The sequence below is a fragment of the Gopherus evgoodei genome, chromosome 1 (genome assembly GCF_007399415.2).
Source record: "Gopherus evgoodei ecotype Sinaloan lineage chromosome 1, rGopEvg1_v1.p, whole genome shotgun sequence".
Taxonomy (NCBI): domain Eukaryota; kingdom Metazoa; phylum Chordata; order Testudines; family Testudinidae; genus Gopherus; species Gopherus evgoodei.
The window spans coordinates 333,685,977-333,710,183 of NC_044322.1; the positions used below are offsets into that span (position 1 = coordinate 333,685,977).

The 24,207-nt window shown below is 41.9% G+C and overlaps 1 protein-coding gene and 1 long non-coding RNA gene across 8 annotated transcripts in view; one reads left to right on the forward strand and one right to left on the reverse strand.

Annotated features, from left to right (window-relative positions):
- Positions 1 to 24,207, reverse strand: part of TAFA5 (TAFA chemokine like family member 5) — a 628,888-nt gene that overhangs the window by 196,804 nt on the left and 407,877 nt on the right. The gene's annotated exons all lie outside the window — the stretch shown is intronic.
- Positions 776 to 3,479, forward strand: LOC115644606. The gene is made up of 3 exons (XR_003998546.1): positions 776 to 864; positions 1,702 to 1,706; positions 3,445 to 3,479. It is a non-coding gene; the product is annotated as an uncharacterized LOC115644606 (long non-coding RNA).

Below are 24,207 nucleotides of genomic sequence, written 5' to 3' on the forward strand. Positions count from 1 at the left end.
GTCTGGGTGCAGCGGATGCTGTCCAGTTTGTTTTATTAAAGTTTTTTTCTCTCTTTTTTCTTTTATTCCTTTCTCATTCACTGGTTTGTAATTTAATGAATCCCAAGATCCTTACATGGTGTCAGAAGTGCTGAATGAGAAGGAAACTGCAGTCATTTTGAGTTAACTTCTGTGTTGCAACAGAAAGCAGAGACAAAGGGAGGTACCAGAGAAGCACATGGAGCACAAGGCACAGAGGCTTCTGAACAGGGTTTCTCAAACAGGGGGTGCAACCTGTGTAGGGAAAGCCCTTGGTGGGCCGGGCCAGTGTGTTTACCTGCCCCGTCCGCAGGTCTGGCTGATCGTGGCTCCCACTGGCCGCGGATCGCTGCTCTGGGCCAAAAGGAGCTGCTGGGACTTACTGGCGTCTGCTTCCGGCAGCTCCCATTGGCCCGGAGCAGCAATCAGCTGGACCTGTGGAAGGGGCAGGTAAACACATCGGCCTGGCCCACCAGGGGCTTTCCCTACACAAGTGGCGCCCCCATTTGAGAAACGCTGCTTTTGAATGTATTTGGTGAGCACAATAGTAGCTTGACTAGCTTAAGAAGGGACGGGCGAATCAAAAATGGATGTGTTGCAACTTCCATCCAGTCTGCAGTTGTCAGGCAACATTGTAGAGAACTAGAAAAAAAATCAGACAGAGATTTGAATTTATTTAGCAGCCAAAGGGGCAGAGGAGAAAAATGATAAAGTGAAATCATCTATCTTTTTACATGTTTGGGTGGAAGTATTGGATATTTATAACAACTTTAAGTTTGAAGAAGGTGAAAGCCTGAAATTAAGTAAAATACTGACTAAATTTGAGGAACACTGCATACCAAAAAGGTACAAAACCTTTAAGAGGGACAGTTTTTTACATGCATGCAAAAAAGTGATAACACCATATAGAACAATATGCCAGAAAATTAAGGAAACCCAGGAAAACCTGTGACTTTGGTGAGCTGACAGAGTCTCTGGTCAGAGACAGAATCATTTGTGGCATTAAAGACAATATGTAAAGAGAGAGATTGCTCTGTGAAAAAGACTTAACTTCAGAAAAAGCTCGCCAAATATGCAGGGCAGCAGAACTGTGAAAGCATAAGCCAAAAGCTAAATTCACTAAAAAGGGTTATTCATGCACTGACTACAAAAGAATATAGCCAGAATAGGTCACATCAAAGAGTGGAATCCCTCGCTATGAAAACTAGGGGGAAGACTGGGTACGGACAGTCATGCGGAAGATGTGGATCACAGCATGGCCCTTAACAGAGTGTTGCCTTTGAGAAACAGTCATAAATTTGGGGAAAACAATCCTTTTTCAAAATGCTGCAGATCCCAAATGCAGAAAAGTCAAGTGCAATCAGTTAAAGACAATCTGGTTGAGGAGTTTTTAATAGACATACTGGATCTAGCAAACCTGATGAGGGGGACTGGATACTGCCTATGACAGTGAAAGGAACAATTATTCCACTAAAACTGGATGCAGGAACTCAGATTAATATTCTCTCTGAACAAGATTATGAGAGACTGATAATAAGACCAAACTGGGACCAACAAAAGTAACTGGTTATTCTGGAACAAATATAACAGTGAAAGGGAGGTGTACTGCTAGCATCAACCATAAAAACACCACACACAGGCTCCCGTTTATTGTAGTGCCAAAGGAGGTCACACTAATTTTAGGCCTGGTTGCATGTGAGAAACTCAGTCTGGTAAAATGGGTGCTCTCAATACAAGATCATATTGAACGTGGCTATGAGGCACTCTTTTGGGAATATTATGACTTGTTTCCAGGGTTGAGTTGCTTGCATTGTGAACATACAATCTGGATAAAAAAGCAGGTCCCTACAGTTATCATCCATATAGAAGGTACCATTTGCTCTGTGTGATAAACTCAAGGCTGAGCTTGCAAGGATAGGAGCAATGCAAGTACAGTAAAACAAAAATTTCAGGAGCCAACAGAATGGGTGAGCTCCCTTGTCATTGTGGAGAAAGTAATGGCCAGCTACACACATGCTTAGATCACAGAGATCTCAATAAGATTATCAAAAGAGAACATTTCAAAACGACAACCAGAGAAGACATTATGGCTCAATTTGCAAACACTCAATATATGAGTAAATTGGAAGCATTCTCAGGTTTTTGGCAACAAAAATTAACAGAAGAATGCTTAAAGCTATGCACATATAATACCCCATTTGGAAGATATAGATTCTTACGCTTATCCTTGGACATAGCTTCAGCACCAGAAGTGTACCACAAAACCATACATGTGATCTATGAACATATTGATGGTGTTGACACCTCAGTAGATGACAACATCATATGGGGCTCAATAAAAGAGGAACATGATTGTAGACTTCAGAGAGTCCTGGATGCAACTAGAGTTGCAAAGCTCAAACTAAATAGGGAGAAATGTGTTTTAGGGATTACAGAACTGACTTCTGTTGCGGACATTAATTCCAATGAAGATGTAAAACTCAATAAGAGGGAGATTTCAGCAATTAAAATGATGCCATGTCCCCAGTCAAAGAAAGATGTCCAACGGTTCCTGGGAATGGTTACTTATCTTGGAAAATTCATACCTAATCTATCTACCAAAGCAGTGGCCTTAAGAAAACTCCTACAGAATAAAAATGAATGGTATTGTGGTGCAGAACAGGAGGAATCATGGGATGGTTTACAACAACAGCTGACATGTGTTGAAGATCTATGCACCAGGAAGGACTATTAAAATTTCAGCAGATGCTTCACAATCTGGGTTAGGTGCAGGGATTTTACAGAAGCATGGTCGTTGCAACTAGTGGCATGTACATTCAAAGCACTGACTGAAGCAGAAACCAGGTACACACAGATTAAAAAGGAGGTTTTCAAACTAGTGTTTGTCTGTAAGAGATTCAATCAGTATAGTTATGGACAGACAGTGGAAGCTGAAGCAGACCACCAGTCCCTTGATAGCGTTATTTAGCAAACTGCTTGATGACTGTACTTTAGGGATTCAAAGAATTATAATAAAGCTACAAAAGTATGACTTGGCTGTGACCTACATGCCCAGTTAATTCATGTTCGCTGAAGATGCACTTTCCAGAGCAGTGGCTCCATGAAACCAGAAAACACTTTAGAGACAGAGATGTAAGTCTATGCAGATTTGATTGTAAAGTCAATTCCCATAGCTAACAGGAAACTGCAACAAATAAGAGAGGAAACGAAAACAGATGAATCATTGGGAATCCTTAAAGAAGTGATCATTAAAGGATGGCCTGAAAAAATAAGAAGTTGTTGTCCAAGTATAAGAGACTATTAGAACTGCAGATACAAACTTACTGTGATAGATGGAGTGATTTTCAAAGGCAGTAAGGTTGTAATTCCAATGAGCCTCTGAAAAGAAATACTACAGAAGTTCACGAGGGTCATTTGGGAATTGAGAAGTACAAACATGAGAGGTGCTGTATTGGCTGTGGATCAATCATGATATTACTACATGGTTAAGAAACTGCTTTTCATGCTTGAAATACAAGCCACGCCAACAGGCAGAGCCATTGAGACCTCATCCAGTTCCACAAAGGCCTTAGGAGAAGGTTGGCACTGACTTATTTACCTGGCAATCAAAGAATTATTTAATAGTCACAGATTATTATTCTCTGTATCCAGAAATCTGTACACTGCACAGTACTAGTAGAAAGTTTGTGATAGCCAGTATGAAGGGAATCTCCTCTAGACATGGAATTCCACGTGAAGTCTTCAGCGATAATGGGCTGTAATTTTCCAGTGCAGATTCTGGCAATTTGCCATTGATTGGGATTTTCATCACAAAACATCAAGCTTAAATTACCCCCAATCGAATGGATTTGTGAAAGGTCTATACAGACAATAAATAGCCTTATGAAAAAGATTTTTCACAGTGGGGGTGATTTGTGTAAGGTGTGTCAAGGTTCCTTCCCCACTCTGAATTTTAGGGTACAGATGTGGGGACCTGCATGGACACTTCTAAGCTTAATTACCAGCTTAGATCTGGTATCACTGCCACCACCCCCAAGCACTACTTTTCTTCCCTGGGTAGCCTTGAGAGACTTCACCAATTTCCTGGTGAACACAGATCCAAACCCATTGGATCTTAAAACAAGGAGAAATTAACCATCCCCCCTCCTTTCTCCCACCAACTCCTGGTGGATCCAGATCCAACCCCCTTGGATCTAAAAACAAGGAAAAAATCAATCAGGTATTAAGAAAAAGGTTTTAATTAAACAAAAGAAAGGTAAAAGAAAACCCTCTGGGAGAGATTAGCATACCAGCTACTCTCACAGACAACAGATTCAAAACACAGAGGATGTTTCCCTGGGCAAAAATCTTAATATACATAAGAATACCCAAATTTGATAATTCCCTTAATGGTACCAGGACAAGTTACAAAGAAAATAAACATAAACCTATTTATCCCTTTCTAAAACTTACTACTCTGATAAGAGGCTGGTTCCTTGATCTTTTTCACTCCAGCTGAAACTGAAACTGACTAAACAAAGGAAACTTCCCTCCTTCATTTTGAAACATCTTGTTTCTCCATTGGTTCCTCTAGTCAGGTGTCAGCTAAGCAAGGTGAACTTCTTAACCCTTTACAGGTAAAAGAAGCATTAACCCTTAACTATTTGTTTATGACAAGGTGTTACTGGTTTACCAAAGTACACCATTAGAGAATGGCTTTTCTCCAGCTCAGCTGTTAATGGGAAGAACGATCAGATCTAATTTACTAATTACTGATAACTTTGGTGAAATCTCATAACAATGCAACCATATGGAAGATGAAAGAAAATCAGAAGTGGAAACAGAAATATTATTTTGAAAAAAGGGCCCATGATCTCCCATCTCTTAATCCAGGTGATATAGAGTGTGCCTGTGGAACTCTAATACTTGGGGCCAAAGGGGTGCCATTAAAGAACAGTTGCATCTAAGGTCTTATGTAGTCCAGACAGACCGGGGGAACACATTTATGTAATTGAAAGGATCCCGGAAAGTTCCAACACATTGTAAGTAGATGTGGACTCTAGCATTTCCCATTTGGCTGATCCCTTATCATCGATGCACAAAGGAGAAACTGTCAAGGAACATGAGAACAACTCACACTCTAATGAAAGGCTGATACTGAGAAGATCAGAGCGGGAGATTAAACATCCTGAAAGACTCAGAGACTAGCTAACCTGCTTGCAGAAGGGGTATTTTAGGAAAGTGAGAGGTAAAGAAGCACTCAGGAGTGATGTTGTGATAATCTCCTTCTCTCTAGGTAGTTGACACAGTGTGTTTATGGAAATGTACTACATGGGTTGAAAATTTAATGCATGTGCTATTAGACAGCTATTAAGATTTCATTTGTTTTTCTTCACAGGGAAGATGTAGAGCAGGGATCGGCAACCTTTGGCCTGTGGCCTGCCAGAGTAAGCACCCTGGCGGGCCAGGCTGGTTTGTTTACCTGGTGCATCCGCAGGTTCGGCCTATCATGGCTCTCACTGGCCGCAGTTCGCCGCTCCAGGCCAGTGGGGGTGGTGGGAAGTGGCGGCCAGCACATCCCTCAGCCTGAACCGCTTTCCGCAGACCCCATTGGCCTGGGATGGTGAACCACGGCCAGTGGGAGCCACAATCAGCCGAACCTGCGGACGTGGCAGGTAAACAAAATGGCCCAGCCTGCCAGGGTGCTTACCTTGGCAGGCCGCGGGCCAAAGGTTGCCGATCCGTGATGTAGGTATATGTTTGTAGAAGTTTATAATTTAGAGATGCTCCTTCATAAGGAACAGTATTATGAATAGGAATTTGGAGATGGGGCCGCATGGCCGTGTGCAGCAGGTCACCAGAAATGCTCCCCAGTTTGTTTTATTAAAGTTTTATTCCTTTCTTATTCACTGATTTGTTATTTAATGAACCCCAAGATTGTTACGCTACTCAGCATGAGGAAGGGTATTAAAATCTGGCCTTTAAACGTTTAATTAGACAACTGAATAGATAATTGCAGAAAGACTCTGACTTAAAAAGGTGAGCAACTAAGTAGCTATTGTCTCCAGTTTATCAGGTTTGTATTACTACAGTATAGACAGCATATAAAACAGGTCATTGTTAATGTTCCTCTCCACCATGTAAAATTACCCTTATCCAGCAGACGAGGTCTTTAGTAGGCCTCCTATACTTAAAATGTAGACCCAGCATTTTCCTATTTCCTGATGAAGTGGCAAAACTGCTCAGTCATTAAATATAAGATTCTAAACCATTCTCACTGTTGCAAAAGAGTGGCAACCTTGAGTCTGACACTTCAAATGTTCTGGTTTCCCCTCCTTTAATAACAGAATAATATTCGGTTCAGTTTCGGGCTCTAGTAATTGACATGACCACTCTTAAATCCTTGGTTCATTCTATAAGCATGTTTTAGATCACCTAATTTTGTCAATAAGCAATGGATGGTAATAAATGAAAAGACTGGTTTATTTTAAATACTAAATGTCTAACAGATCAGGAACTAATATTGGTCAAGCTAATGGCTACTGAGGCTATAACAACAAAACAGGAAAAATTTTTAGAAGGATATGGAAATCAGAGTAAGTCAGAAAAAGGAATACACATTTACACTACACCCACCATATTCATTTACAAAGTCTCCACCGTGCTACCAACAATTTATTAACTCTTTAATGCTATACTTAAATATCCTATTTGGTATCCCTTGTTATACAGTTTGGCTCTTCATCTTCCTATGAAAAGCAATTCATATAAATACAAACCTGAGACACTCTGTGCAAGCTGTTAGGCTGAGTTATAAACAGTTAAAACATCCATAGCCTATATGCTTCCCAAACAGGAACTGCTGATCAAGACATGCAGCATCTATAGCCTGGCTCTGACATTGCCCTTCACCCTATTCACCTGTGCTACAGAGGAAATAGAATCCCATTTCCCTATACCACTTATAATGCACTTGGACAAATGTACATTTTGTCAAAGAAAGATCTTTCTTCCTGACCCTGGAGGGTCATCCATTTATGCTCTGAAGCATGGGATTGATAACCAGAAAAGGATAACCATCTGTCTACACAAATGATGTACATTTAAAAATCATGGCAATCAGAGATGAGAACATCCTTCTAGACTATTAAGGAAAATATAGATTAAAAAATTAAGAAATTTATACTAGGGTTAAACAATTTTTAAAACCCACAACAATCTCTCTTCTGTTACATGTGGTGTTTTAATTAATTAATTAAACAAAACCAAGCATGGCATCAGACTTTGGGCAGGGGAAAGTGACACTTGTTTGATACAGTATTGGTATGTTAATAATGTGATAAATTTACCTAATGCTTAGCACTAATCCTAGAAACTATTGAGATGAACTTGATAAAATCTGCCCTTAGAGAAATGACTTTCCACTTGTTTGAGGAACACGTCTAATTGGGTTTGAAAATGGTTTCTGATCCACTAATCTATAAATGTATTTTTAGAATGAATTGGTCTCAGGTTTTATATACTGATAAGTCTACATCTGCTGGGCTTTTGGTAGCACTCTCATTTTAAGTGTTTTGGAGATGAATCAATGCACATTTGGACAGATCAGTCCTCTCCTTTCATCTTGATTAATCCATTAAAGTTAATGCTTCAGACCTCATTTGCAGCAGAATCTCCTTGAAAACCTGGAAAGATAAGTTAAGCATGGAAACAAGGTGATGCCACATCGCAGTGTATGAAATATCCATTCTGATAACTTGATTAGTGGATCTAATATGTTAGGGAATTATTTTAAAATGAAAGATCTGAATTTACAATTTAAACTTTGCATTACCAACTGCCAGACTTTGTCAGCAAAATCAGAATATGAAAGAAATTGAATTAAACGAGTGGCAAATTTTAATGCAGTGCAGAGACTGCTGAAGACCATCAATATTCAAGTAAACACTGTAAGATAAATATATATCAATGGGATACAGCAAGTACACAGACAGAGAGGAGTATTAATGTTGAATACTTTCACTAATATGCAATACCCACATCAAAACAAATAAGACTGCAAATATATCAGGACCACAGTTTTAGTTACTCTAGGAAATGTTTCTCTCCCTCTCTTTCTGCACACGCCTCTGCTACTCACGTAAACAGCTATTTAGTACTGCATTATGCTTTCTTCTATTGAATGAAAGATAAATGACAAATAAATTAAGTAATTAGGGATTGTAATTAAATATAGAACGTGTAATCATTAGTTAAAATGTAGTCAATTTGTTTGTTATCTGGGGGGCTGTCGCAACACAGAAGCCATCTGTACGTATCTGACAAAGGCTGGTGCATCCCCTTTCTTGAACAAATAGCTTTTTAAATTTAGTGCACCAAGAAACACATTGCATTTAGCCTCTAGAGAGCCCTCCACTGAAAACAGGCCCCACACTTTTATAAGTAGCTATTTGAAACAAATATTTCAAGCTCCTGGGAAACGCCACCTACTCTTACAAAACCAATGATGCACACAGTTGTGTTTACTACTCCCTGAGAGACAAGGTGGGTGAAGTAATATCTTTTATTGGACCAGGTTTTTTTTGGTTAGAGAGACAAACTTACAAGCTAATGCAGACCTCCAGACCTGACACACAATTTTTATTTCCTCGCCTAGCCTTTCCAAGAGAAAATTCTGGTTTGAATAAATATGTATAAACTTGTAACTTGCTAACAAATGCTAATCTCAAAGGTACAATGTGGAAAAGGCAGATTCTTCAAATTCCCACAAACGGATTACCTGAGAAAGTGTATACAATGTTTTCTTTACCCATTATTGCTGTAAGACACATAACACTTGAAGAAATCTCAAGAAGCTCTCCTTACACAGACGCCCAAATGTACATAAGGTATCTGTGTTTTTTATCAGAATGAGGTCTCTATCTCTGAACAAAAGTGAAAATATGAATTTACACTGTATCCGTACGCAAATATGAACTGACATTCTGAAGTACTAACAAAGGGAACAAGTTATTGCATCTAGGCAACATTCAGAAGATGAAGGAATTTAGCAATTTTTAACTTAAAAAAACGTTTAGGGTAAAGTCCTGTTCCCACTGAAGTCAATAGCAAAACTCCCATTGACTTCAACGTATCCAGGATTTCACTGCTAACCTCTGAAAAGATAGGGATTGATCCTGCTCCGATTTAAGCTGAGGGAAGCATTCCCATTTACTTCACAGGAGCAGAATTGCTTCCTGTGATGGTATGGAATAGTAGATGAGACTTCTTAACTCAGCAGTAGTTACAGAGTTAAGAACACGTTATTAGCCTTTTTTTATGTCCCTGTTTCCCCTACCCCCCAAAAAAACAAAGAAAGAAATGAAAACAACCAACCAAAATCAAAAGTCATATTGGACTTAAAATTGATAGGTCAATTCTGGGGCTGTCGTTAATTTGCTACAAAATTTGAAGTGGACTAGAGATGGAAATTTGAATATGACATCAATTAATACAGCTGGGAAACAGTTTAAAAACATTTTAACTTTTTTTGTGCCACTTTGTAGCAAAAATAAAAGAAAGAAGAGAGGAAAGGGAGAGAAATAAAGCTGGCTTATCAGAATCTCCTGGCTGAGAACCAGGACCAAAATTAAATTGATTAAAGACTGACTGCAAGGTTAATGGCATTTAATTTAGGCATGTCTCCAGGCAATGTAGACTCTTGTGACCTTAGTGCAGCACATCAAAGGACTGGTGGACACTGATGCTGGTAAACCAAGGCCCAGCTCTTGCCAAGGCTACAGGCATAAGCTAAGAACTGAAACTCACAGCTGGAGACCGATCAGTTTATTTATGTGTCAGTGTTAGGTAGTCTTATAAGAATGCATTTAGTATTCAGATTCTACAGAATGTTTGTAAGTTGCTGCATGCATAAATCTTATTTATAATGGTCTGTATTCCATGCTATAAGGAAATATGTATGTTTGCTTTATCACTTTAAAAATATTTACTCTAAACCTTGTAAAATCAGATGGTGAAGATGTTTCCTACACCTGTCCAGAAGAAACTATCAAATCAGATAGGCCATCAAGGAATGAATGCGGCGTCTGCAGGTTCAGCTGATTGCGGCTCCCACTGGTCGTGGTTTGCTGCTCCAGGTCAATGGGGGTGGCGGGGAGCGGCAGCCAGGACAGTGGGAGCCACAATCAGCCAAACCTGCGGACACGGCAGGTAAACAAACTGGCCCAGCCCACCAGGGTGCTTACCCTTGTGAGCCGCATGCCAAAGGTTGCCAATTCGTGATGTAGAGATATGTTGGAAATGATATGTGCAAGGAAGCTTGTTCTATGGACTTGGTGACTAAATGAAGGAAATAAAACAGAGGAAAATTTGTCATCTCTTTGCTGTTTGAACTCTCATAGGGCCAGGGACACTAAACTGAATCAGAAATCCCCATGGGTTACCCTTGATTGTGCCCTAAAAGACATTTGAATTGACAGGTCTCTACAACTCAGTCACTCTTAGAACTTACATTACAACTCATCTGGGTATATATCCTTGCTTGCTTTAACCTGTAAATAACTCCCTCATTTCTCTTAGTTAGTAAACCTTTAGATAGTTTAGCGCAGGATTGGCTACAGGTGTTGTCTTTGGTTAAGATCTAGGGTACAACTGATCTGGGGTAAGTGATTGGTCTCTTGGGATTGGAAGCAACCTGAATGTTTTGTGATTTTTGCTGTAAGTGACTCTATTTATCACTAAGTCAAATTATCCTGGGTGGCAAGATAGACTGTGACTGCAGTTTAAGACTGTATAGTGATCCAGTTCACATTTGTCACTGCTTGGTGAAATCTTATTATAGAACATACTACCAGTTTGAGATATCTGCCCTGTTTTTGAAGAGCCTGCCCTGAGGCAGGCGCTCATGGTCATAAGCCGCTCCAGACAGCACGACAGAGACCTAAGCTTTCTTTTTTTGGGGAAAAATAAATAAAAATTAAGTCTCTAGACCTCTTCCCAGGAGTGCTAGAGCTCAGGCAGGAGCTCAATTGCTATGGCGAATTATCAATGAGAACAAGAGATCTTTTGCCATCAAAAGGCTCATGAAAAGGTTTCCTTCCTTCGGGCCTCAGGGTTACATTTCCTCCCCTGCGGCTCTCTGCTGTCACCCAGGATATGTCTTCACTACAGAGTTAATTCAGGTGAGCAACATCAGGGTCCTGAGCTGCCAGGGTAGCCTACCTCAGTTGTGAGTGGCCAAACTGCAAAGCACTATTTGAATGTGTACACTCAACTGCATCCACACTGGTGTTGCATTCAATCATGGAAGTATTTAGTTTTTCTGGGGTTATACCCTACAGTTCTTTGTGCTGCAGTAAACTGATCCACTCTATATTCTTTCCCAGTGAATTGTGGGAGAACCTTGTCTGTCCTTCTGGGTAGGAGAATCATGGGAAGGCATTGGAAGACTATCAAAACTGGAATGGTTAGCCACTGCAAAGTGGCAGGTTATCAGCCCAAGTGTAACCCGCACAGACCTATACGTTGCAAAGGCCAACTAGTTTGGGTGTAAAGTACCATTACACCCAGGCAGAGGCTTGTGTGTGGGAACAGGAGCTGGGTTAAGGGCAACACCGAAGTAAGAGCCCAAGTTAAATCTGCAGTGAAAACAGCCCCTTAAAGCAGGTAGGGAGAGGCAGATGAGAAGACCAAGGGAGGAAGTCCCCTTCCTCTAGACCTACTGAGGACTGTAGGAGGGAAGAAACCCCTCAGAGAGACTCTTTGGAATTTCTCAGCTACAAAGCCTTAGAAGGCTCAGTTGGATCCACCTCTCCGTAACTCTTTAGATTATCTTCCCTATGCTTCACAAGGCTTACCTGGGGCTACTCCTAAGCCCCCATTAGGCTTCGTACTTTTGGGGCTATAGCATCTTCTCTGTATCTTGATAGACTTATTGGGAACAACCACTTGCACGCACACCATAGGCTCACCAAAAGAACAAAGAATATATAATAAGTAACCACCTCCACAAAGACTAGCTTACTAAGTGACTTGCCCAGAATCACATAGGAACTTCATGGCAGAGGCAGGGAGAGAATTCAGTTATCCAGAGCAGCATTCAATTGCCTTAACTATGAGGACCATCCTTTCTCTTTCTGTAATCCCCTGCTTCCTTCACCACCTGACTTCCAACCTTTGCAAGAAATGAAGCAAGAAGGAACTAGGAAGATAATCTAGTTCAAACAGCCTCCTTTACTGCACAACTCTGATTCAGCCACAGAGCCGGTCCACCTTGTGCACTGAATGAGGCAGGGGTCCTGTGGAAAAAAAACAGTGATCATGAAAATTAAAGGCTCTGAAAAATTAACATTAATATCAGCATTTTCTAATTCTCGGTGCTTGACATTGCAACCTTAATTATGTTATTTTAGCTCAGTTTTTGTATGTGTAACTTCCAAAGTTATTAAAAAAGCAAACTGAAAAAACCCAGAAATTCCATCATATGACATCATATCGACTGACACCCACATGGTTCATCAGCAGGGTTAGAATCTTTATTTCCACCACACAGACCTCCACAACTTGAGCTAATGAAAGAAGTGATAGCACTAACAGTAGATTTCACAGCTGTTTGCTGATGGCTGACAGCAGAGGAAGGGTGAGAGTCAGGAATCTTGGGTTTCATTCCAGGCTGTGGATGTGGAATATGCTCTATAGGCACCAACTCTTCTGCGCATTCCCCCACTAGTTTGTCTCCACTCCCTCCAGATTATCTTTATCCTAGGCCCGTCTTTTCCTCATCCTTGCTCTTTGTCCCAGTCCTTGGCTTTTCACCATGCCAGTCCCACACCCTCTATCTTCTCTTCCTAGTCCTAGTCTCCTTTTCCATAAATCCTAAACTCAGTCCTCTGGACTCCCCCTCCTAGTCTCCTTACCCAACCAGACCCCGACCCAATTGTTCCCCTCCTGACTCCTTATTTGATCTTTCTCCACCATCCTGGCCTCCAGTTTTTCCATCTGCCCCCATTCCCACTGGCCCCCAGCTCCAATCTCTCAGACTCCTCATCCAATCTCAGTATCCCCACCAATCCCAGTTATTTGTTCCAGGCACTTTGCCCAGAGATAAACCCATGTGTATTGGGGTGCCTTTGTACCCTGTCCAACGTACTGTCTCAGCAACTATAATACTAAAAGGAAAAGCAAAAATGGTTAGTTGTGTGGCAGGCTTTACATATGAACTACGACAAATTATCATAGAATAGAGAAGAGATAGAGGAGATGTGATTGAAGTGTTTAAGATTGTGAAAACTAGTTAAAGCTGATCAATCCTTACATTTTAGCTTATTTATTTTTACAGTATCTACTAATATCGTACAGAAATAAGGACAATTAATAGCATATACATTCAGAACAAGTGAAAAGGCACTCTTCATCACACAGCGTGAAGGCCAACTGTAAAATTGAATACCATAGGAGGTCAGAGTAAAACATAGCACATGAAATTTTATAAAGTCTGGAAAAATTTATGAAAAATGGAAACTTTTATACCTACATAGGTTAAGATAAGATTTAACTGAATTTGAAGCTAGAGACCATAGGATGATCACTATAGAGGTAAGGAAAGAGGTCACATCACCACTCACATATATAACAATGAACAATTGAGTTAGTGTCACCCTTTTGAGCACCAGGCATTCTGGCATTACCAGAGGTAGGAAAGTGGACTAGAGAAGCAATAGTCTGATCAGATAGGACAAATACTATGTTCCTGTGCTCAAAAATGTTTACAGAAAATGGAGAATTGAGTGTTAAGATTAAATATTTCATAGATAAAACTGTCAAATTAATGGAACAGTGCAATTCACTTAGCCCTGGTCTACACTACGAATTTAGGTCAAATTTAGCGGCATTAGATTGATTTAACCCTGCACTCGTCCACATGATGAAGCCATTTTTGTCAATTTAAAGGGCTCTTAAAATCGATTTCTGTACTCCCTCCCCGGTGAGGGGATTAGCACTGAAATCGACCCTGCTGAGTCGAATTTGGGGTAGTGTGGACACAATTTGACCATTATGACCACTCTGGACAGCACTCTCAACTCAGATGCACTGGCCTAGTAGACTGGAAAAGCCCCACAAACTTTTGAATGAGCTCCAACATGGACTGAACGGGAGGTTCTGCATCTGATTGCTGTATGAGGAGATGAATCCATGCAGGCAGAATTCCATTCCCAAAGATGAAATGCTGAAATATTTGAAAAAATTTCCAAGGGCATGAAGGACAGAGGTTATAACAGGGACCCACAGCATTGCTGCATGAAACTTAAGGAGCTCAGGCAAGCCTACCAAAGAACCAGAGAAGCAAACAACTGCTCCTGGTCAGAACCCCAGACATGCCGCTTCTATGATGAGCTGCATGCCATTCTAAGGGGTGCCCCTACAACCACCCTACCCCTGTACTTCCTTCCTTCCGCACCCCTCCTGGGCTACCTTGGCAGTTATCCCCACATTTGTGTGACGAATTAATAAAAAATGAATGAATTTGAAACAACAATGACTTGATTGCCTCTGCAAGCGGAGATCAAAGTGGGGAGGGGAGGGTGGCTGGCTCACAGGGAAGTAGAGTGAACCAAGGAGGCGGGTTTTCATCAAAGAGAAACAAACAGAACTGTCACACCGTAGCCTGGCCAGTCATGAAACTGGTTTTCAATGCTTCTCTGATGCATAGCGTGTCCTGCTGTGCTCTTCTAACCCCCCCGGTGTCTGGCTGTGTGTAATCAGTGGCCAGGCGATTTGCCTCAACCTCCCACCCTGCCATGAACATCTCCCCTTTACTCTCACAGGTACTGTGGAGCACACAGCAAGCAGTAATAACAATGGGAATATTAGTTTCGCTGAGATCTAACTGAGTCAGTAAACTGTGCCAGCGAGCTTTTTAAATGTCCAAATGTACATTCTACCACCATTCTGTACTTGCTCAGTCTATAGTTGAACTGTTCCTTACTACTGTCCAGGCTTCATGAGCCATGGGAACAAGGGATAGGGTGGAGTAGGTGCGACCGCAAGGTGTTGCTGACTGGGAGAGCAGCCTGAGGCAGAAGCCTCCAGTGGCATGATATTCCAGGCAGGACTGAATCTCCATTAGATGAAACTTAAGAAGAGAATGACCTGGAGTCATTCCCATTTTGTCCAGGTGCCCCCGACTGACCTCACTGAGGCCAGCAGGAGCACCCCTGGGACAATGACGACGTGTTAGCAGTCGTATTGCACCGTCTGCCGTCCGCACGGCAAGGCTAGGGGATGCTGCTGTGTAGCACTGCAGTACCCGTCTGCCAGCAGCACCCAGGAGATATACGGTGACAGTGAGCTGAGCGGGCTCCATGCTTGCCGTGGTATGTTGTGTACATGGGTAACCCAGGAAAAAGATGAGAAACGATTTTTTGCCTTTGCTTTCATGGAGGGAGGGAGTGAGGGGAGCCTGACGACATGTACCCAGAACCACCCGCGGCAAAGTTTTTGCCCTATCAGGCATTGGGAGCTAACCCAGAATTCCAATGGGTGGCGGAGGACTGTGGGATAGCTACTACAGTGCAACACTCTGAAAGTCGACACTAGCCTCGGTATGTGGACGTACACCAACGATCTTAATGCGCTTAGTGGGGATATACACTATCAACTTATCAAATCAATTTCTAAAAAATCAACTTCTATTAAATCGACCTAATTTTGTAGTATAGACATCCCCTTGGAGGACCATGAAGTTAAAGTCCTTCAATAAATGTGATAAATGTATACCTATCATTCAAATGCTAGATTCAACATCTGGATCCCTAAACCACCTAAAGAATTTCATTGTAGCACATGTGAACACAACTGCATTAAACAAGTGAGAAAATTGCTGAGTCTATTATCCATCGGATCCATCAAGAAATGGGTTCTACAAATATTGCTGAAATTATATTATAAATCCATTAAATATTTCAAACAATGTATCTCTTATTTTCGCTGTATGGCCATAAGATATATCTTGCAACATGGATTATATGTTCAGCTTTCATGGTCTGCATTACAATCTGCAGTTCCATGAATGAAGCAAGATTACCCTATAAAGAGAACAGCATTACATAATCACATACTTTTGATAAACTAAATTTAAGGTAAAAATACTAGTAGACTAAGAGGCAGGAAATTGCAACAATGAATGAATTAATATAGGACAAATGTTAATATTTGGGAAATTCCAACTATTTTATGTCAAAATACACTCCTCTTTGAAGATCTGGCAGTTCAATCAAAAATTACACAAGGCTCAAATTGGGAGTTGAGATGTGACAGAACGGATATTTGTGCTGAGATATAGCATTCTTTACCTATTCCAAGGTGCCTGAATGTGCTCCATAATTTCAGCTTCCATTCAAAAAAATTGAAGTCTCTAATCCTTATGCTGTGAACAAGCGTAATTGATGCAACATCTGCCTGAGGGCTTGTCTACATCGAGACATTCAGAAAATGAATCCAAATTAACTAAATATATGAATATAAAGGGGTTATGATAACTTCATAAACCCCCAGTTTGAACACCTTCATCCAGGGTTAACGTGGATGGTCTTAGGCCAAGGCTGTACTACAGACCTGTACCAGTATAACTGCCTGGCTCAGGGCACCCCTGAGCAACACTGTTATACCAGCCTAGTCCCCCGTGTAGAAAGCTCTATGTCAACGAGAGACCTTCTCCTGTTGACATAGCCACCACCTCTTGGAGGCTGGATTAAGAGGTGAATTTGATGACAGGAAAAGCTCTCCTGTCCAACATAACACTTCATGGTGGGGAAGAAGCTCTCCTGTCAGTGTAGAAGCATCTTCACTTAATTGCCACAGTGGTGCATCTGCGCTGGTACAGCATTTTAAGTGTAGATGTGCCCTTAGTTCAGTTTAGTTTAATTCATTTCCAAAGTGAAAAAACTAAACTGCAATAAGGCCACTATAATTCTGAAAAACAACGTCCACACAAGAATTTAATGTGGTTTAACTAATTCACTTCAAATTCACATTTTTAGTTAATTCAGATTAATTTTTCTTCATGTTCCCACGAAGACAAACCCTGAGTCTGCAGAGAACATGAGAGAACATGAAACAATAGCTCTGAAACTCGTGAACTTCCCCATTCATCTCACTTAGGCCAGGTCTACACTCAGAAGTTACAGTCAACCCAGCTATGTCGTTCTGGGATGTGAAAAATCCACACCCCGGAGCAACACAGTTAAGCCGACCTAACCCCTGGTGTAGACTGCGCTAGGTCAACTGAACAATTATTCCATTGACCTAGCTACCGACTCTCAGAGAGGTGGATTAACTACACTGACGGGAGAATCCCTCTCATTGTTATACTGAGTGTCTACACTGCAATGCTCCAGTGGCATAGCTGTAGCATTTCAAGTGTAGACAAGCCCTTAGGCACTAACTCAGGCACTCCATGATGACAATATTAATATTTAAATAACTTCTCTCCTGGTCAGAGCAGAGAAGATAGGAGAGGTACAATCACAGATCTTCACAGTTTATTGTAAGTGGCAGATGATTTTGGCACTCACAGTGAATGGTATGTGGGAAAGTACTGAGACACTCTGTACTCCTGAGGGAATTCTGCGCCACCGTGCATGCGCAGAATTAATGTCCACTTCAGATTTCTTTGCTTCCCCTCAGAAAAAAATGACTTTCTGACAGGGAAGCAAAGGGAAACTGCAAGAACAGTCACACACCACTCTCAGCAATGCAGGTACAGCATTTCAGGCACCCAGGGCAGCCGGCAGAGAGGTAAATCACTGCAGGGCTGGGGACACCCCAGTCAGTGGCTCCTACCCTGAGCTGCAATCAGCTGCTAGTCCCAACTGGGTTGGAAGCAGGAGAGGACAGAACTTCCTTTTCCCCTGCAAGGAGTGGCTGGGCTGTTAGACCCACTCCCAGAAACTCCCCCAGATGCAGGAAGCTCAGCATCCTCCCCTGCTTCCTGCCCCCATCACTCCTCATCTGTGGGGGGAGGGGTCACTGTATGGGGTGCTGCTCCACCATCCACCCAACCCCTGTGCATCCGGACCTCCCATACACAGACATCCCTGCCAAGCCTCACTCAGTATATCCAGAACCCCCTAGACCTCCATACCCAAACCCCACGCCACTGAACCTTAATCTCTGCATCTGGAGCTCTCCCTGTACCAACCTGCTACCTCCAAACCTCCACCCCTGCACCCAGACCATCCCCCACTGAGCTCTCTGCACTCAAACCCCCACTCTGATGCCTCACCCCCACACTACCCTGAGCCACGACATCCAGACACCCATTCCACTGTCTGCCAATTAGCTGCACCTAGACCCCCCACTGAGACCCCCCACCCAGACCCTCTGATGAGCCCCAACAACCTTCACCTGGAAGCCCCTGCAGAGTTCCATTGCCCCTGCACTTGGAACCCCCCACCATGAGTCTCTGTGCATCCAGATCCTCTCCCCCAACCCCGACTGGGCTGCCTGTACCCAGATTGTTCCACACAGAGTCCTCTCACCCCACACCTGGATCCCTCCACACTGAGCCCTTCCACCCTTGGATCCTGCCTGGTTGAGATTACCTGCCCCACACCTGGTGCACCTGGTGCAGAGGGGCATAGCCCCAGGGTGTTTCTGGGACAGTCCTAGGCCTTGTGCTGTGTCAGGTGCAGCCTCACCACTGAGTCTGTGTCCTGGGGGTGGGGCTGCAGAGTGATCTTCCACCTTCTTGCAGCCAGTGGCCTGTGCTTCCCATGCTGGAGCCTCTGCATTTATTTATTGACAAATAAAACTTGTAGAATTTTAAAATATTGTGTGCAGAATTTTTAATTTTTTGGTGCAGAATGGCTTGAGAAGTAACTCTGTGCCCCAAAGCAACACCCTGGCACCTCATATTCACCACAGTGATACGATTATGATGCATCTTGTACAAGATATATGATGTGAGGTATCTATGGAAAAGTTATGGCTCACTGCATATGGTTATCCTATTTGTATGAATGAATCATTTTGTATATGGAGTTATAAGTATTGATAATGTATTTGTATTTCAAATGTGCTTACACTTAGGGCTTTGTCTACACTGGACTTTCACTGGCAAAACTTTTGTCATTCGGGGTGTCAAAAACACACACACCCCAAATGACAAAAGTTTTGCCGATAAAAAGTGCCGGTGTGAACAGCAGTTTGTCGGCAGAAGAGCTTTCCTGCTGACAAACAGTTCTTACACTGCGTATCTTTTAGCAGCACAGCTGTGTGTCTAAAAGGTGCATAGTGTAGACACAGGCGAGGTAACACCCACAAAGCTTTACATACCGTCTGCTAGCACACTGTGAATGGACTATTCAAGTTGAATGGCCCATCAACAGTGAAAATGGACCATGGGGAAAGCTTATCTTCGCCTGATGAACTGTCCTGGGGACACTTCATCAGCCTATGGATAATGGCTGCCATGACTCACTGAAGCAGGGAAAGGCATGTGACTATATCACATGATATGGAACTCCATTTTGGTACCTGTATTTTTCCACAAACTGGGCAGGGAACTTGGCTTGAAACAAAAGGGTTCCCACCATATGGAAGAAGCTATAAAAGGAGGATGTGACATCACCAACTGGCCTCACTCCCCACACAAGAGAACACCTGGAAACATCTGAGGAAAAAAACATGGAAAGAGGGGAAGTGCTGGTCCCAGGCAGGAAAGAAGAAAGCCTGTTTGTGTATGAAACTTTGGTGGACTGTTTACTATCTAACAGGGTGAAACACTGCTTACTTCAAATCCTATCTAATATATTAGGCTTAGATTTTGTTTTTGTTTATTTGCTAGATAATCTACTTTGATCTGTTTGCTATCACTTAAAATCTATCTTTCTGTAGTTAAAAAAATCTGTTATATATTTTACCTAAAACTGTGTGGTTTGAGTGAAGTGCTTGGGGACAAATCTCAGTTCAGGAACAAGGGTTGGTGCACATCCACTCTCCTTTGTAGAAGTGGTGGACTGAATAATAACTCCTTTACTGACCAGGATTTTGACGAGGGCAGGATGGTATAGCTCTGAGGTCATAGGCTGGTGAGCTGGGGGTATTTTGGCTAGAGCCATTCTATTGTTAGTTCATGAGTGGCTGAGAAGAAGCCTTCATGTAGCTGCAGCTGATTGTGTCCCTGCCTGTGTGAATGCTGGTGGGACTGCAAGATTGGGAGCGGTCTGCAGCTTGTCACAGCAACACAGAGTGAGAGGGAGCCAAGGCTGGTGAGTCAGAGGGCTCAGTGGTATCCCAGTTCCAGGTTGCATCGGGGGGGGCGGGGTAGGGGACCTGTCACAAATACCACCACTTATTTTCTCCCCCATCAAGGAAGAATAAAGCACAGAAACTATGAGTGTAATAAAATCCTACTGAGGAGGACCTATGCCTGAGGAACCCCCATTGTCATTTATTCTGAACATCAGTACACAGCATTGACATCTCCTTGCATCTCAAATGGGTGGAGTGAGGAAAAAGTGTTGTTGACTCCTGCCTGACGCCACCCACACTCGAGCCATGTAGACAAAGTTAATATAACTATTGCGCACTCTAGCTGGCATGTAATGGCTGCTGCTTTCTATCACTGCAGTGTTTGCACTTCAAAGCTCTTTGGGGCATGGACTATCTTTTTCCTATGTGCTTGCACAGTGCCTAGCACAAGATTCAAGACTGGGGTTCATAGGCACCAGCACAATACGTATAACGTATAAAGATATAGGGTGACATAGAAGTTTCATTTCACTTCGGGACTTGTAGTGAATTTCATACTAAATTGCTGTTATCATCTGCATTCTGTAGTTGACAAGCCAAATGAACATATGGCTTAAAAAATATGTATAGGAAAGGTCAGCTAAAGAAACACCTTAAAGAGCATTAAATGAAAAATCACCAGCCAAGCTTTAGCAAAATCTTAGGAATATAATTGAGAAATCAAAGAGGTAAAGAAAAGGGTTTTGAGGAGAGGAAACAAATATAGGCTATACTGAAGAAACCTAGTGCAAAAAGAAACTCACAGAGCCCAAGCTATTTGGAAAACATTCTATTAGGTCCCTCACAAATCATTGGCTCTTCTGAATTCTCAGTCAGAAATATACCAAAGTCTTATAAATAACATTTCTAGGAAACTATGAATGCTTTTGGATCATAACCTGAAGGCAATTGATAAATGAACCTTTTCATGTGGTGACAGGACTGACTGAGAATAAATAATGACTGAAAAACTTCATAAGTACTTGTTCACATATCTGAAGTGGTTTGATACAGAACAGTAGTAGTAAACTCGTCTCTGTGTGCCTCATCGGTATTTTATGTTTATTTGCTGCAGTTGCATTATAGAATCATAGAATCAAAGAACATTAGGGTTAGAAGAGATTTCAGGATGTCATTTAGTCCAATCCCCTTCTCAAATCAGGACCAACACCAACTAAATCATCCCAGCCAAGGCTTTGTCAAGCCAGGCCTTAAAAACCTCTAAGATTCTATCACCTCCCTGGGTAACCCATTCCCGTGCTTCACCACCCTCCTAGTGAAATAGTGTTTCCTAGTATCCAACCTAGACCTCCCCCACTGCAACTTGACACCAGTGCTTCTTCTTCTGTCAACAAAGACAGTTTATATTTTTCTTTTATTGAGAACATTTTTTAAAAAATACAATTCTAACTTTCAAATAGCTTATGTTTTAAAGGGACATTGCTAGGATATTCTCAATGCTTCTGGAAATACATTTTCTTTATTTGAAATACACTCTTCAAAACTTAAAAACTAAATCATTTCTCTCCCCTCCCTCTTCCATCATACATACAGGTTGTTACTTTCAAGTTGTCCTTTATCTATTTAACAAGAGAGAACAAGGACACATTTGTTTTGAAATAATATTACAAAAGGAATTAAGAAAAGAAAACAAGATTGGGTCAGATCTGGTGCATGTCAGTGTCTCTTTAAATAGAAACTATTTTTTTCCCCACAGGGCTCTGGATATCTCTGTTTTGAAAGCTTATTTGTCTCAAAGATCAGAAAGAAAATAAAGGATTTAAACTAGGGACTCTGAATGGCAAAAACATTTTACCAGTATAAGCTGGAACAAATTGTGTTTTTGCTAGTAAATATTCAATTGGTGCTCTGGAATCAAGAGTCATTTTATAAACATTTCCTGTTAAAATTTTGTTATCTGCTATACAGATTTCTATGCTTGGATGTGCCAATACATATGGATAGTTATCAGCCAGTAGTACACATTTGCTTAATGGATCCAACATCAGCTTTTGTGACCCACAAAATATCTGTCTGTCATCATCCCCTCCCATCCTCTTTGTGTTATCTCCTGCTGTTTGTCTTATTTTAGGACCCAATCCTGTTAGCATGAGTAAAGTTGCACGTGTCTTTTCAGATTTGGGGTCTAAGGCCCTGACCCTGCTAGGCTAGGCACACAGTCACATGAAATGGTTTATTTATTAATTGCTTTCAAGTTATGACCCAAAAACATGTATAAGTTGCCATACAGGCAAGGATTTCGGTTCTGATTTTCAGAAGTGCTGAGCACCCTGACTACAGCTGAAGTGAGAGAGGGCTGAAGAAGCTCAACATACAAGGCGCCAATTAGGGGACATATCTGACAAAGACCCAAAATAAGGACACTGAAAAGTTAATCATGGAGGAAACTCAAAATGACAGGGACCCTTTCCTTTAGTGTAAACAGCTCTTTCTCAGTTTAACGATTCTCTATTTGGGATTAACAACATTTTCAGGAATAAAAAGTGAAGGGACAGCACATTTCTAGGCGACATTGGGACTAAAATGAGGGACATCTTGCAACACAAGGGACATTCCAGAGCTATTGTGCACAGTATCAGGTCCTTTGCCATTACCTGTTTTGTAACAGTCATGCATACCTATTGTGGCATACATAAGCAACAAGTATCTGATGTGAAACATTGTGAAGAAAAAACAATAGCCTGCAATGCAGCACAGCTCATTTAGAAGTGCAATACTGTACTTCATATGATACATTTTCTGCTTCCTCTTATTAGATCTATTGTATGCCAGTAGAACTGAGCCTTTGTTTTTCTCTTAGCAGAGAGATTTATATAACAAGAGTCACCAAAGGAATGTTTTCTGGTTTGTGCCCATCTTACAGGAAAAAAAAAAGTTCACAATGAATAAAAGCTATTGCAGGGACCATTGTTTTGTTCCCTGATTGTACAGTGTCTTGCACAATGGGGCCTTCATCCATGACTTGGGCTCCTAGGGGCTACCACAAAACAAGTAATAAATAAAACAAAATAATGTTTAGGACTTGAATCTTGCTAAAAAATAATAGCCATCATTTTCAACTAGTGATTCTGGGTACCCAATATGAGTCACCGTAAAGGGTCCCAATTTTCAGAGCGTTTTTTCAGCAATTTTTCAGCAATTTCTGAAAATCAGGCTCAGGTGACCAACGCTTCTAGTTGGGCACCTGAAGTTGTAAGTAACTTTGGAAAATGCTGGGCAATCTTTTATGGGCCACATTGTGTCCATCAAATTATTGTGCTGGGGTAATGAAGAGCTGAGTGAGCATGGCCCAGGGCCGATGAGAGGGGGGGAAAGCTGGTACAAATTACTGGGGCCCGGCGGTCTGGAAGGGGGCCCGGGGCCCGGCTTCGTCAGTCTTGTTTAGCTGGTCTGCCCTTGCTGGTGGGCCCGGACATTTTTTTTCACCGGGGCCCAAACCCGCTCTTGACAGCCCTGGTGTGGCCATATTGTGACACTTATTGGGTGAGAGTGACACACTGCTCAGCTGGCTAGCTGTAGATCAGAAACTACGGCTATGCCCCTTCTCACCCTCTTTGAAGAGTGTGGTCCAAAGGGGCAAAATCAAGGATAGTGCCCACATCTTGAAGGAGCACAAAAGGAGGGGAGGGCTACTCACATTCTTCCTCCTCCCCACTGCCCTGCACAGGAACAATCTGCCCATGCTCAGTCTGCTGTAACTTATATATCAGGAAAATGTATATAACTGAGTTCATACAGTTTATCTATAACTCAATATTTTATGAATAATTGCACTTCGCATTCTGTCCTTTCTCTGGGCACACACACAGCATGTATCTGTCTGATAGGTCTCAGGTTGTTTAACAGGTGTTGCAAGTCATCTGCAGTATGGTCGACCTCTCTAGAATCTTTGTTCATAAC